This window comes from Triticum urartu, chromosome 7 (genome assembly GCF_003073215.2).
Source record: "Triticum urartu cultivar G1812 chromosome 7, Tu2.1, whole genome shotgun sequence".
Lineage (NCBI taxonomy): Eukaryota > Viridiplantae > Streptophyta > Magnoliopsida > Poales > Poaceae > Triticum > Triticum urartu.
Window position 1 is genome coordinate 321,105,185 of NC_053028.1, and position 14,133 is coordinate 321,119,317.

The following is a 14,133-nucleotide window of genomic DNA, read 5'->3' on the forward strand; positions in this document are numbered from 1 at the left end:
ACTTTAATTTATCATGAACTTAGTACCTGATAGTATTTTGCATGTCTATGTTATTGTAGATAAATGGCCCGTGTTGTTGTTCCATTGAATTTTAAATGCATTCCTAGATAAAGCTAAGTTGAAAGATGATGGTAGCAACTACACGGATTGGGTCCGTAACTTGAGGATTATCCTCATTGCTGCACAGAAGAATTACGTCCTGGAAGCACCGCTAGGTGCAAAGCCCGCTGCAGGAGCAACACCAAATGTTATGAATGTCTGGCAGAGCAAAGCTGATGACTACTCGATAGTTCAGTGTGCAATACTTTACGGCTTAGAATCGAGACTTCAGTGACATTTTGAACGTCATGGAACATATGAGATGTTCCAGGAGTTGAAGTTAATATTTCAAGCAAATGCCCGAATTAAGAGATATGAAGTCTCCAGTAAGTTCTATAGCTGCAAGATGGAGGAGAATAGTTCTATCAGTGAACATATACTCAGTATGTCTGGGAACCACAACCACTTGACCAAACTAGGAGTTAATCTTCCTGATGATAGTGTCATTGACACAGCTCTTCAACCACTCCCGCCAAGCTACAAAAGCTTTGTGATGAACTACAATATGCAGGGGATGGACAAGACAATTCCCGAGCTCTTCGTGATTCTAAAAGCTACGGAGGTAGAAATCAAGAAGGAGCATCAAGTGTTGATGGTCAACAAGACCACTAGTTTCAAGAAGAAGGGCAAAGGGAAGAAGGGGAACTTCAAGAAGAACGGCAAGCAAGTTTCTGCTCAAGTGAAGATGCCCAAGTCTGGACCTGTAACATCCCAAATTTTCAATTTGGAATGTTATACATTAGATCATCGTTGCATATCATATTTTATTGCATTTTGGTTGATCCTAGAAATTCTACGCAACTCAATGACCCACGGAGAGAGTTGGGGATTTCGTTATTTTCATATTCGAGTTTTTCTCGAATTTTGAAAAGAGGATCGTTTGATTTTAATTATTTACTCTTCGATTATTTCTTTTATAAAAATAAAAGAGAGAGGATAAAATGACTTCCTCAAAATAGATAAATATCGAAGATTTAATATTAAAATCAAATAAGATTTTTATTCGGTGTTTTATTGCTATTTTATTTGAATTAGGAAAAAGTGCGTTTTTCAAAATTGTATTTTAGGCCCAAATAAATGTTCACCTTGTCTGGCTTATTTTTAGAGGACGGGGAAAATTTATTTCGGGATTTTTGGATCCCTTTAGTATTTCTTTTCTTTTATTTTCTGAGCGTCGGAATTATTTTTTTTAAAAAAAAGGTGAACCGACTCCGGGCCGTAAGCGGCCAGGACTCCTCGGGCCGGCCCTTATAAGCCGTGGCCCCGAGCCCCTGACCAGCCCAAGCCGCCACCGCGCCTTAACCCTAACCCTAGCCCCGATCCGCCGCCGCTGCCCGCGCCGCGCTGCCTGCCACCCGCCGCCGTGCCGCGCCCCGCGCCAGAGCGCCGGACCCTTGCCGGACCTCGAGGTAGTTGCCTCGGTTTTCGTGAGAAAACCATTTTGGTTTTTTTCGAAAATCCTAGATCCGTTTTTTTATTTAGATCCGGTTCTATTTATTTTTTTCGGTTTAGTTATTTAGCGAACGCCCGTTTTTACATTCATTTTAGCGAACGGTTTTCACCATTTAGCCGCAGGCAGCAAATGTTCGTTCGTTAGCCTGTTCGTCAGTTTTTCTTTTTCTCGGATTTTCCGTGATTATTTTCGATCGTGATTTCTGATCCAATTTTCGTTTTAGTATAACTTTTCGCTTGTTTAACGGAATCAAGCGATTCAAACACCTAGAGTTTCTTGTCGAAACCCTCTTTCCGTTTAATCAACTTAAACAAGTTTTTGCTAATGTAAAATTTGACTTTAGTCCAGATTAGTAAATGAAGCCTGTTTCTTTCGCCGTTTGAGTTTGTTGCTTCGTTTGATTTGATTCTTTTTGCAAACCGGAGTTCTTAAGTTGAACTTTCTGGTTAGATCTCTTATTCGAGTTTTACCCGTGCCCTTGCTTGATTGCTTATTGTATGCTTGTTTGTTTGAGATAGAACACCTGGAGTGCAAAGCGTGCTACTACGAGTCTCTAGGTTTCGCGGATCATCAGCAAGGCAAGTAACACTTTGATCATACCTCTTACTACCCAGTTTTTATTGCATTAGATCAACCCTCAAACATTTCATGGTTAGGATCTGAATTAAACTGTGGGTTGGGAAGTAGTTGATGTGGTAAGAACCTATTGCCCTGTTTACTATCAAACCCTGGGAGTTACTTCTACGTTATGCTTATACTACTATGCTATGCTCGTAGACGTGGATTGGGTTTGAGAGTTTTCATGACAGATGTGAGTATTGTTAATTAATGGTTCAATTTAAGGTGGCAACTTTAATACACATCTGGGTGGATTGAGGCACCTGGGGAACCCAGTGATTGCCTGTATTTTTTGGAAATCCCGGGGTACCGTGTGATTTTCCAATGGACTGCCACTCAGGCTCAAAGGGATCATAAGATTATTCATACTGGAAACTTCCGTGTGTGGCCACATGCTATTATGGGCTCTAGCATAGTTGATTAAGTTGTGTGAACTCTTAAAGTGGTAGACTAGCAGATGTAGGGGATGTAGGTGTGCCGGTCTACCCATCGTAAGGTGCTAACGCTTCTGAAAGACTGTGTCTCGGTCATCCGTTTCTCAAACATTATGTAGTGCGAGAAATCCAACGGAGGAGATCGAGTCTTGTGGGGAAAAGTGCACAAACCTCTGCAGAGTGTACAAACTAATCATGGTTAGCCGTGTCCCCGTTTATGGACATCTTGAGTATCTAGTTCTTGGATTATCATGTGGATCTCACCACTCTTAATTATATAATTTTTTTTGGGTTAATGATTACTTTTAATTGGGTTTGAGATGGGTTTTACCATTCTCAATGTTTTCAACAAATTTTGTAGTTAAATAAAATATATTCCTTTGTAGTAGGGAAAAATTGGCTTTACGCAGAACATATCAACCATACAGACTCCACTAGCCATATATGCATATAGTGATAGCTTTATTCTGTTCATTATTCTCTTGTGTTACCTTGCCAGCATATTCTATGTGCTGACCCGTTTTCGGGCTGCAACGTATCATGTTGCAGACTTTTCAGACGACGAGTAAGGAGCCTTAGGTCGTGGTCTTTCACTCAGTGATGCTGTTGGAGTTGATGGACTCACTTTATCTTCCAAGCCTTCCGCTGTTATTGTATTAGATGGCCTTAAGCCATATTTATTGTAATAAGTTCTCTTTTGAAACATTCAATGTAATAAGTGTGTGATTGTCACTCTGTTATAAACTTCAAGTACTGTGTGTATCAGCATTACCGATCCAGGGATGACACTTATACACAGAGATCAGACTGTTTGAGGTCTGGTCGCTACAGAACCGAAGCCTGAGACTGGGTGCTTCTACTGCAAAGGGACTAGTCACTAGAAGCGGAACTGCCCCATGTATTTGGCGGATAAGAAGGATGGCAAAGTGAAAGATATATTTGATATACATGTTATTGATGTATACCTTACTAATGCTCATAGTAGCGCCTGGGTATTTGATACTGGTTGTGTTGCTAATATTTGCAACTCGAAACAGAGGCTACAGATTAAGCGAAGATTGGCTAAGGATGAGGTGACGATGCGCGTGGGAAATGGTTCCAAAGTCGATGTGATCGTGGTCGGCACGCTACCTCTACATCTACCTTCGGGATTAGTATTAGACCTGAATAATTGTTATTTGGTGCCAGTGTTAAGCATGAACATTATATCTGGATCTTGTTTGATACGAGACAGTTATTCATTTAAATCAGAGAATAATGGTTGTTCTATTTATATGAGTAATATCTTTTATGGTCATGCACCCTTGATGAGTGGTCTATTTTTATTGAATCTCGATAGTAGTGATACACATATTCATAGTATTGAAGCCAAAAGATATAAGTTTAATAATGATAGTGCAACTTATTTGTGGCACTGCCGTTTAGGTCATATTGGTGTAAAGCGCATGAAGAAACTCCATGCTGATGGGCTTTTGGAATCACTTGATTATGAATCACTTGATGCTTGCGAACCATGCCTCATGGGCAAGATGACTAAGACTCCGTTCTCCGGAACAATGGAACGAGCAACAGACTTATTGGAAATAATACATACTGATGTATGTGGTCCGATGAGTATTAATGCTCGTGGCGGTTATCATTAGTTTCTGACCTTCACATATGATTTGAGAAGATATGGTTATATCTACTTGATGAAAGATAAGTCTGAAACATTTGAAAAGTTCAAAGAATTTTAGAGTGAAGTGGAAAATCATCGTAACAAGAAAATTAAGTTTCTACGATCTGATCGTGGAGGTGAATATTTGAGTTATGAGTTTGGTCTTCATTTGAAACAATGTGGAATAGTTTCGCAACTCACGCCACCTGGAACACCACAGCGTAATGGTGTGTCCGAACGTCGTAATCATACTTTATTAGATATGGTGCGATCTATGATGTCTCTTACTAATTTACTGCTATCTTTTTGGGGTTATGCTTTAGAGACGGCTGCATTCATGTTAAATAGGGCACCATCGAAATCCGTTGAGACGACACCATATGAACTGTGGTTTGGCAAGAAACCCAAGTTGTTGTTTCTTAAAGTTTGGGGATGCGATGCTTACGTGAAAAGGCTTCAACCTGATAAGCTCGAACCCAAATCGGAGAAATGTGTCTTCATAGGATACCCACAAGAGACTGTTGGGAACACCTTCTATCACAGATCTGAAGGAAAAATATTTGTTGCTAAGAATGGATCCTTTCTAGAGAAGTAGTTTCTCTCGAAAGAAGTGAGTGGGAGGAAAGTAGAACTTGATGAGGTAACTGTACCTTCTCCCTTATTGGAAAGTAGTTCATAACAGAAATCAGTTCTAGTGATTCCTACACCAATTAGTGGGGAAGCTAATGATGATTATCATGAAACTACTGATCAAGTTACTACCGAACCTCGTAGGTCAACCAGAGTAAGATCTGCACCAGAGTGGTATGGTAATCCTGTTCTGGAGGTCATGTTACTTGACCATGACGAACCTACGAACTATGAGGAAGCAATGTTGAGCCAAGATTCCGCAAAATGGCTTGAGGCCATGAAATCTGAGATGGGATCCATGTATGAGAACAAAGTGTGGACTTTGGTTGACTTGCCCGATGATCGGCAGGCCATAGAGAATAAATGGATCTTCAAGAAGAACACTGACGTTGACGGTAATGTTACTGTCAACAAAGCTCGACTTGTTGCTAAAGGTTTTCAACAAGTTCAAGGAGTTGACTATGATGAGACCTTCTCACCCGTAGCGATGCTTAAGTATGTCTGAATCATATTAGCAATTGCCGCATTTTATGATTATGAAATTTGGCAAATGGATGTCAAAACTGCATTCCTTAATGGATATCTTAAAGAAGAGTTGTATATGATGCAACCAGAAGGTTTTGTCGATCCAAAAGGTGCTAGCGATCCATTTATGGACTGGTGCAAGCATCTCGGAGTTGGAATATATGCTTTGATAGTGTGATCAAAGCATATGGTTTTATACAAACTTTTGGAGAAGCCTATATTTACAAGAAAGTGAGTGGGAGCTCTGTAGTATTTTTGATATTATAAGTGGATGACATGTTGTTGATCGGAAATGATACTGAATTTCTTAATAGCATAAAAGGATACTTGAATAAGAATTTTTCAATGAAAGACCTCGATGAAGCTACTTATATATTGGGCATCAAGATCTATAGAGATAGATCAAGACACTTAATTGGACTTTCACAAAGCACATACATTGATAAAGTTTTGAAGAAGTTCAAAATGGATCAAGCAAAGAAAGGGTTCTTGCCTGTGTTACAAGGTGTGAAGTTGAGTCAGGCTCAATGCCTGACAACTACAGAAGATAGAGAGAAAATGGAAGTCGTTCCCTATGCCTTAGCCATAGGTTCTATAAGGTATGCAATGTTGTGTACCAAACCTGATGTGTGCCTTGCTATTAGTTTAGCAGGGAGGTACCAAAGTAATCCTGGAGTGGATCACTGGACAGTGGTCAAGAACATCCAGAAATACCTGAAAAATACTAAGTATATGTTTCACGTTTATGGAGGTGACAAAGAGCTCATCGTAAATGGTTACGTTGATGCAAGCTTTGACACTGATCTGGATAATTCTAAGTCACAAACCGGATATGTATTTTTATTGAATTGTGGAGCTGTAAGTTGGTGCAGTTCTAAGTAGAGCATCGTGGCGGGATCCACGTGTGAAGCAGAATACATAGCTGCTTCGGAAGCAGCAAATGAAGGAGTCTGGATGAAGGAGTTCATATCTCATCTAGGTGTAATACCTAGTGCATCGGTGTTGGCGAACGCAGTATTTCAAAAAATTCCCTACGATCATGCAAGATCTATCTAGGAGATGCATAGCAACGAGAGGGGAGAGTGTGTCTACGTACCCTCGTAGACTGAAAGCGGAAGCGTTAAGTAACGCGGTTGATGAGTCGAACGTCTTCACGATCCAACCGATCAAGTAACGAACGCACGGCACCTCCACGATATGCACACGTTCAGCTCGGTGATGTCCCTCGTACTCTTGATCCAGCTGAGGTCGAGGGTGAGTTTCGTCAGCACAATGGCGTGTTGACGGTGATGATGAAGTTACCAACGCAGGGCTTCGCCTAAGCACTACGACAATATGACCGAGGTGGGAAACTGTGGAGGGGGGCACCGCACACGGCTAAAGATCAACTTGTGTGTCTATGGGGTGCCCCCCTCCCCCGTGTATAAAGAAGGGGAGGAGGAGGAGGGTCGGCCTCAAGGGGCGCGCCCAAAGGGGGATTCCTACTCCTAGTAGGAGTAGGTTTCCCCCTTTCCTAGTCCAAGTACGAGAAGAAGGATGGAGAAGGAGAGGGAGAAAGAGAGAAGGGGGCGCCCCCCTCCTAGTCCAATTCGGACCAGGCCATGGGGGGCGCTCTGCCTCCCCTTGTGGACCTTCTCTCCTTTCCACTAAAGCCCAATAAGGCCCAATACTTCCCCCGGTGAATTCTCGTCACTCCCTGGTTCTCCGAAAACTACCCGAATCACTCAGAACCTTTCCTATGTCCGAATATAGCCTTCCAATATATGAATCTTTACCTCTCGACCATTTCAAGACTCCTCGTCATGTCTGTTATCTCATCCGAGACTCCGAACAAACTTCGGAATCAAATCACATAACTCATAATACAAATTGTCATCGAACATTGATGTGCGGACCCTACGAGTTTGAGAACTATGTAGACATGATCGAGACACATCTCCGGTCAATAACCAATAGCGGAACCTGGATGCTCATATTGGCTCCTACATATTCTACGAAGATCTTTATCTGTCAAACCGCATAACAACATACATTGTTCCCTTTGTCATCGGTATGTTACTTACCCGAGATTCGATCGTCGGTATCATCATACCTAGTTCAATCTCGTCACCGGCAAGTCTCTTTACTCGTTCCGTAATGCATCATCCCATGACTAACTCATTAGTCACATTGCTTGCAAGGCTCATAGTGATGTGCATTACCGAGAGGGCCTAGAGATACCTCTCTGATACATGGAGTGAAAAATCCTAATCTCGATCTATGCCAACTCAACAAACACCATCAGAGATACATGTAGAGAATCTTTATAATCACCCAGTTACATTGTGATGTTTGATAGCACACTAAGTGTTCCTCCGGTATTCGGGAGTTGCTCAATCTCATAGTTATAGGAACATGTATAAGTCATGAAGAAAGAAATAGCAATAAACTAAACGATCATAGTGCTAAGCTAATGGATGGGTCTTGTCCATCACATCATTCTCTAATGATGTGATCCCGCTCATCAAATGACAACACATGTCTATTGTTAGGAAACATAACCATCTTTGATTAACGAGCTAGTCAAGTAGAGGCATACTAGGGACACTTTGTTTGTCTATGTATTCATACATGTACTAAGTTTCCGGTTAATACAACTCTAGCATGAATAATAAACATTTATCATGATATAAGGAAATATAAATAACAACTTTAATATTGCCTCTAGGGCATATTTCCTTCAGTCTCCCACTTGCACTAGAGTCAATAATCTAGTTCACATCGTCATGTGATTTCACACCAATAGTTCACATCTTTATCTGATTAGTTCACATCTTCATGTGACTAATACCCAAAGGGTTTACTAGAGCCAATAATCTAGTTCACATCGCTATGTGATTAACACCCAAAGAGTGATCAAGTTTTGCTTGTGAGAGAAGTTTAGTCTACGGTCTGCAACATTCAGATCCATATGTATTTTGCAAATTTCTGTGTCTACAATACTCTGCACGGAGCTACTCTAGATAATTATTCCCACTTTCAATATGTATCTAGATCAAGACTTAGAGTCATCTAGATCGGTGTAAAAAGCTTGCATCGACGTAACTCTTTACGACGAACTCTTTTATCACCTCCATAACCGAGAAATATTTCCTTAGTCCTCTAAGGATAGTTTTGACCGCTGTCTGGTGATCTACTGCTAGATCACTATTGTACTCTCATGCCAAAATTATGCTAAGGTATACAATAGGTCTGGTACACAGCATAGCATACTTTGTAGAACTGTCGGTGTACAAAAGTAGGGGATCTCCATTTGCCCCCTTTACTTGTGCATGGGCAATCAAAGCCGCACCCACGACCACACTGAGTAGGGCAGAGGAGGGATGCCAGAGCATAAGACGACTAGAGCAACGCCAAGACCAGAGACGCAAAGATTAGTCGGTATTGGAGGGACTGATCGTTCCTCTCAACAAACTGATGACGAACCATAGCATTATAATCTAAATAAGCAGGAGGCAACTCAATATCATCCCCACGTATGGGTATCTCAAGAAAATCAGCTAAACGGGTTGCATAAATTCCACCAAAGAAATCTCCATTAATACTATTATTATGCAACCTACGTGCAACAATGGCCCCCAAGTTATATTGTCTATCTCCTAATACAGGACTCTTGAGAACACTAAGATCAGGAACACACATGTGACATGCCTCATCCTTACCGTTAATGCATCTACCCACGAAGAGAGCAAAATAATGTATGGCAGGAAAATGAATGCTCCCTATGGTAGCTTGTGTTATTTCTCTAGATTCCCCCATAGTGATACTAGCAAGAAAATCTTTAAATTCAAATTTGCGAGGTTCACTAGCACTACCCCACTGCGGGAGTTTACAAGCAGTATAAAAATCTTCTAGGTCCATGGTATAAGATTTATCATAAAGATCAAATAGGACATTATGAGAATTGCGTGAGGATGTAAATTTAAACCTTCTCACAGAATCAGTTAAGTAGAGGTATTGCCGGTACTTATCTGCCTCGAAGCTCTCTAGATCAGCGTTACGCACATATGCGTCAAATTCTTCCTTGATGCCTGCCCGAACCATGAAATCCTGTGACAGCCATTCACAAGGTTGCACTTGAGCCTCCCTTGGTAGTTCATTGTCCGGCTCGCATATTGCGGGCCTTGGGCCTTGCTTCCTTGAGGAACCACCTTGGTACATTTTCCTAAACATATTTCTTCCTTTGAAAAATTTCTGAAATTTTTAGTGACTCAAAATAAAAGTGAACCAAACTCAACAAAATTGATAGCAACTACTCCTACAAGTGCCTAGAGGCTATATCATGCATTAAAACTACTCTTAACGACATAAATTTGACATGCAAGCTCAAGAACAGGGTCACCTAATCAGCAAAAAATTGCAATGAATAAAGAACTAGAACAACAACTAATTGGACCATTGGAGGAGTCACATACCGAAGAACAATCCCCCAAAGCAGTTTTGTGAATGGAGCTTTGAGCAAGGAGATCGAAAATGGCAGCAAGATGAGCTAGAACTCGGGTTTGAGTTGGCTAGTGATTTTTTTCTGCAGGAAGAGGGAGTGTGTGGGTGCTGGAATAAGTGGAGGGGACCCACATGGGGTCCACGAGGCCGGGGCCGCGCCCAGGGGATAGGGTGCACCCTCCATCCTCGTGGGCACATGGTGAGGCCCCCTGGTGTGTTCTCAGTGCCAATAATTCTTAAATATTCTAGAAAAAAAATCATATTTCATTTTCAGGGCATTTGGAGAACTTTATTTTTGGGGTATTTTTTATTGCAAGGATAATTCAGAAAACAGACAGAAAAATACTATTTTTGCTTTATTAAATATAAATAACAGAAAGTAAAAAGAGGGTACAGAAAGTTGTGCTTTCTAACTTCATCCATCCCATGCTCATCAAAAGGAATCCACTAACAAGGTTGATCAAGTCTTATTAACAAACTCATTCCGAATCGCATGAAACCGGAGAAATTTCGAATAACACTAGGTTACGTCAACGGGGATATGCATGTCCCAAACAATAAGAATATCATATTTCTTCTTGACGGTAGGAAGAAGAAACTTAAAACCTCCAATAGTGATCGTTGAAATTTTTCCAATAGAATTAATACTATGGACTTGAGGTTGTTTCCTCAGAAAATGTACCGTATGCTCATTACCATTAACATGAAAAGTGGCATTCCCTTTGTTGCAATCAATAACAGCCCCTGCAGTATTCAAAAAAGGTCTTCCAAGAATAATGGACATACTATCGTCCTCGGGAATATCAAGAATAACAAAGTCCGTTAAAATAGTAACGTTTGCAACCACAACAGGCACATCCTCACAAATACCAACAGGTATAGTAGTTGATTTATCAGCCATTTGCAAAGATATTTCAGTAAGTGTCAAATTATTCAAATCAAGTCTACGATATAAAGAGAGAGGCATAACACTAACACCGGCTCCAAGATCACATAAAGCAGTTTTAGCATAGTTTCTTTTAATGGAGCATGGTATAGTTGGTACTCCTGGATCTCCAAGTTTCTTTGGTATTCCACCCTTAAAAGTGTAATTAGCAAGCATGGTGGAAATTTCAGCTTCCGGTATCTTTCTTTTATTAGTAACAATATCCTTCATGTATTTAGCATAAGGGTTCATTTTAAGCATATCAGTCAAATGCATACGCAAAAAGATAGGTCTAATTATTTTAGCAAAGCACTCAAAATCGTCATCATCCTTTTTCTTGGATGGTTTAGGGGGAAAAGGCATGGGTTTCTGAACCCATGGTTCTCTTTCCTTCCCGTGCTTCCTAGCAACGAAGTCTCTCTTATGATAACGTTGATTCTTTGATTGTGGGTTATCAAGATCAACAGCAGGTTCAATCTCTACATCATTGTCATTGCTAGGTTGAGCATCGACATGAACATCATCATTAGCATTATCACTAGGTTCATGTTCATTACCAGATTGTGTTTCAGCATTAGAAATAGAAATATCATTGGGATTCTCAGGTGTGTCAACAACAGGTTCACTAGAAGCATGCAAAGTCCTATCATTTTTCTTTTTCTTCTTCTTAGAAGAACTAGGTGCATCAACATTAGTTCTCTGAGAATCTTGCTCAATTCTCTTGGGGTGGCCCTCAGGATACAAAGGTTCCTGAGTCATTTTACCCCCTCTAGTCATAACTCCAACAACATTATCATTTTTCTTATTGTTCAATTCATTGAGCAAATCACTCTGAGCCTTAAGTACTTGTTCTACTTGAGTGGTCACCATAGAAGCATGTTTACTAATAAGTTTAAGTTCACCTTTAACTCTATACATATAATCACTCAAGTGTTCAAGAATATCAGCATTGCGTTTCAATTGTCTACGAACATAAGCATTGAAGTTTTCTTGTTTAACAATCAAATTATCAAACTCATCTAAGCACTGGCTAGCAGACTTATAACGAGGAATATCACCTTCATCAAATCTATAGAGAGAATTTACCTTTACTACTTGTGTCGGGTTATCAAGACCATGTATTTCTTCAATAGGTGGTAAAGTCTTAACATATTCATCTTTAATACCTTTTTCTTTCATAGATTTCTTTGCCTCTTGCATATCTTCAGGACTGAGAAATAGAATACCCCTTTTCTTAGGAGTTGGCTTAGGAGTTGGTTCAGGAAGTGTCCAATCATTTTCATTACTCAACATATTATTCAATAGCAATTCAGCTTGATCAACAGTTCTTTCCCTGAAAACACAACCATCACAACTATCAGATGGTCTCTGGAAGCAATGATTAGTCCATTATAAAAGATATCAAGTATTTCATTTTTCTTGAGAGGATGATCAGGCAAAGCATTAGGTAATCGAAGAAGCCTCCCCCAAGCTTGTAGGAGACTCTCTTCTTCAATTTGCACAAAATTATATATTTCCCTTAAGGCAGCTTGTTTCTTATGAGCGGGGAAATATTTAGCAGAGAAGTAAAAAATCATATCCTGGGGACTACGCACACAACCAGGATCAACAGAATTAAACCATGTTTTAGCATCACCCTTTAATGAGAACGGAAACAACTTAAGGATAAAGTAATAGGGAGTTTTCTCATCATTAGTGAATAGGGTGGCTATATAATTTAATATTTAGTAAGATGTGCCACAATAGTTTTAGATTCATAGCCATAGAAAGGATCATATTCAACCAAAGTAATTAACTCAGGATCGACAAAGAAATCATAATCCTTGTCAGTAATAAAGATAGGTGAAGTAGCAAAAGCAGGGCCATATTTCATTCCAGCATTCAAAGACTTTTATTTAAGCTTAGCAAATAATTTCTTAAGATCAGATCTATCATTTCAAGCTAAGAAGTCCCTAGCAGTTTCTTCATCCATAACATAACCCTCAGGAACAACAGGCAATTCATATCTAGGGGGAGAATCTTCATCATCACTTTCATCAATATTATCAGTTTCAATAATTTCATTCTCTCAAGCCCTAGCAAGTTGTTCATCAAGAAATTCACCTAATGGCACGGTAGTATCAAGCATAGAAGTAGTTTCATCATAAATATCACGCATAGCAGAAGTGGCATCATCAATAACATGCGACCTATCGGAATCAATAGCAGCAGTAGGTGTCGCAAGTTTACTCAAAACAGAAGGTGAATCAAGTGTAGAGCTAGATGGCAATTCCTTACCTCCCCTCGTAGTTGAGGGAAAAATCTTGGTTCTTTGATCTTTCAAGTTCTTCATAGTGATCAGCAGATATAAATCCCAAGTGACTCAAAGAATAGAGCTATGCTCCCCGGCAACGGCGCCAGAAAATAGTCTTGATAACCCACAAGTATAGGGGATCGCAACAGTTTTCGAGGGTAGAGTATTCAACCCAAATTTATTGATTCGGCACAAGGGGAGAAAAAGAATATTCTCAAGTATTAGCAGCTGAGTTGTCAATTCAACCACACCTGGAAACTTAATATTTGCAGCAAAGTATTTAGTAGCAAAGTAATATGATAGTAGTGGTAACGGTAGCAAAAGTAATATTTTTGGTTTTATAGTGATTGTAACAGTAGCAACGGAAAAGTAAATAATCGAAGAACAATATATGAAAAGCTCGTAGGCAATGGATCTGTGATGGTTAATTATGTCGGATGAGATTCCTCATGCAATAGTTATAACATAGGGTGACACAGAACTAGCTCCAGTTCATCAATGTAATGTAGGCATCTGTTTCGAATATAGTCATACATGCTTATGGAAAGGAACTTGCATGATATCTTTTGTCCTACCCTCCCATGGCAGCGGGGTCCTATTGGAAACTAAGGGATATTAAGGCCTCCTTTTAATAGAGTACCGGTCCAAAGCATTAACACATAGTGAATACATGAACTCCTCAAACTACGTTCATCACCGGTAAGTATCCCGATTATTGTCTTTTCGGGGTTAATGGATCATAACAGATAATAGGTGACTATAGACTTCCAAGATAGGATCAAGAACTCACATATATTCATGAAAACATAGTAGGTTCAGATTTAAAATCATGGCACTCGGGCCCTAGTGACAAGCATTAAGCATAGAAAAGTCATAACAACATCAATCTTAGAACATAATGGATACTAGGGATCAAAACCTAAGAAAACTAACTCGATTACATGATAAATCTCATCCAACCCATCACCGTCCAGCAAGCCTACGATGGAATTACCCACGCACGGCGGTGAGCATCTG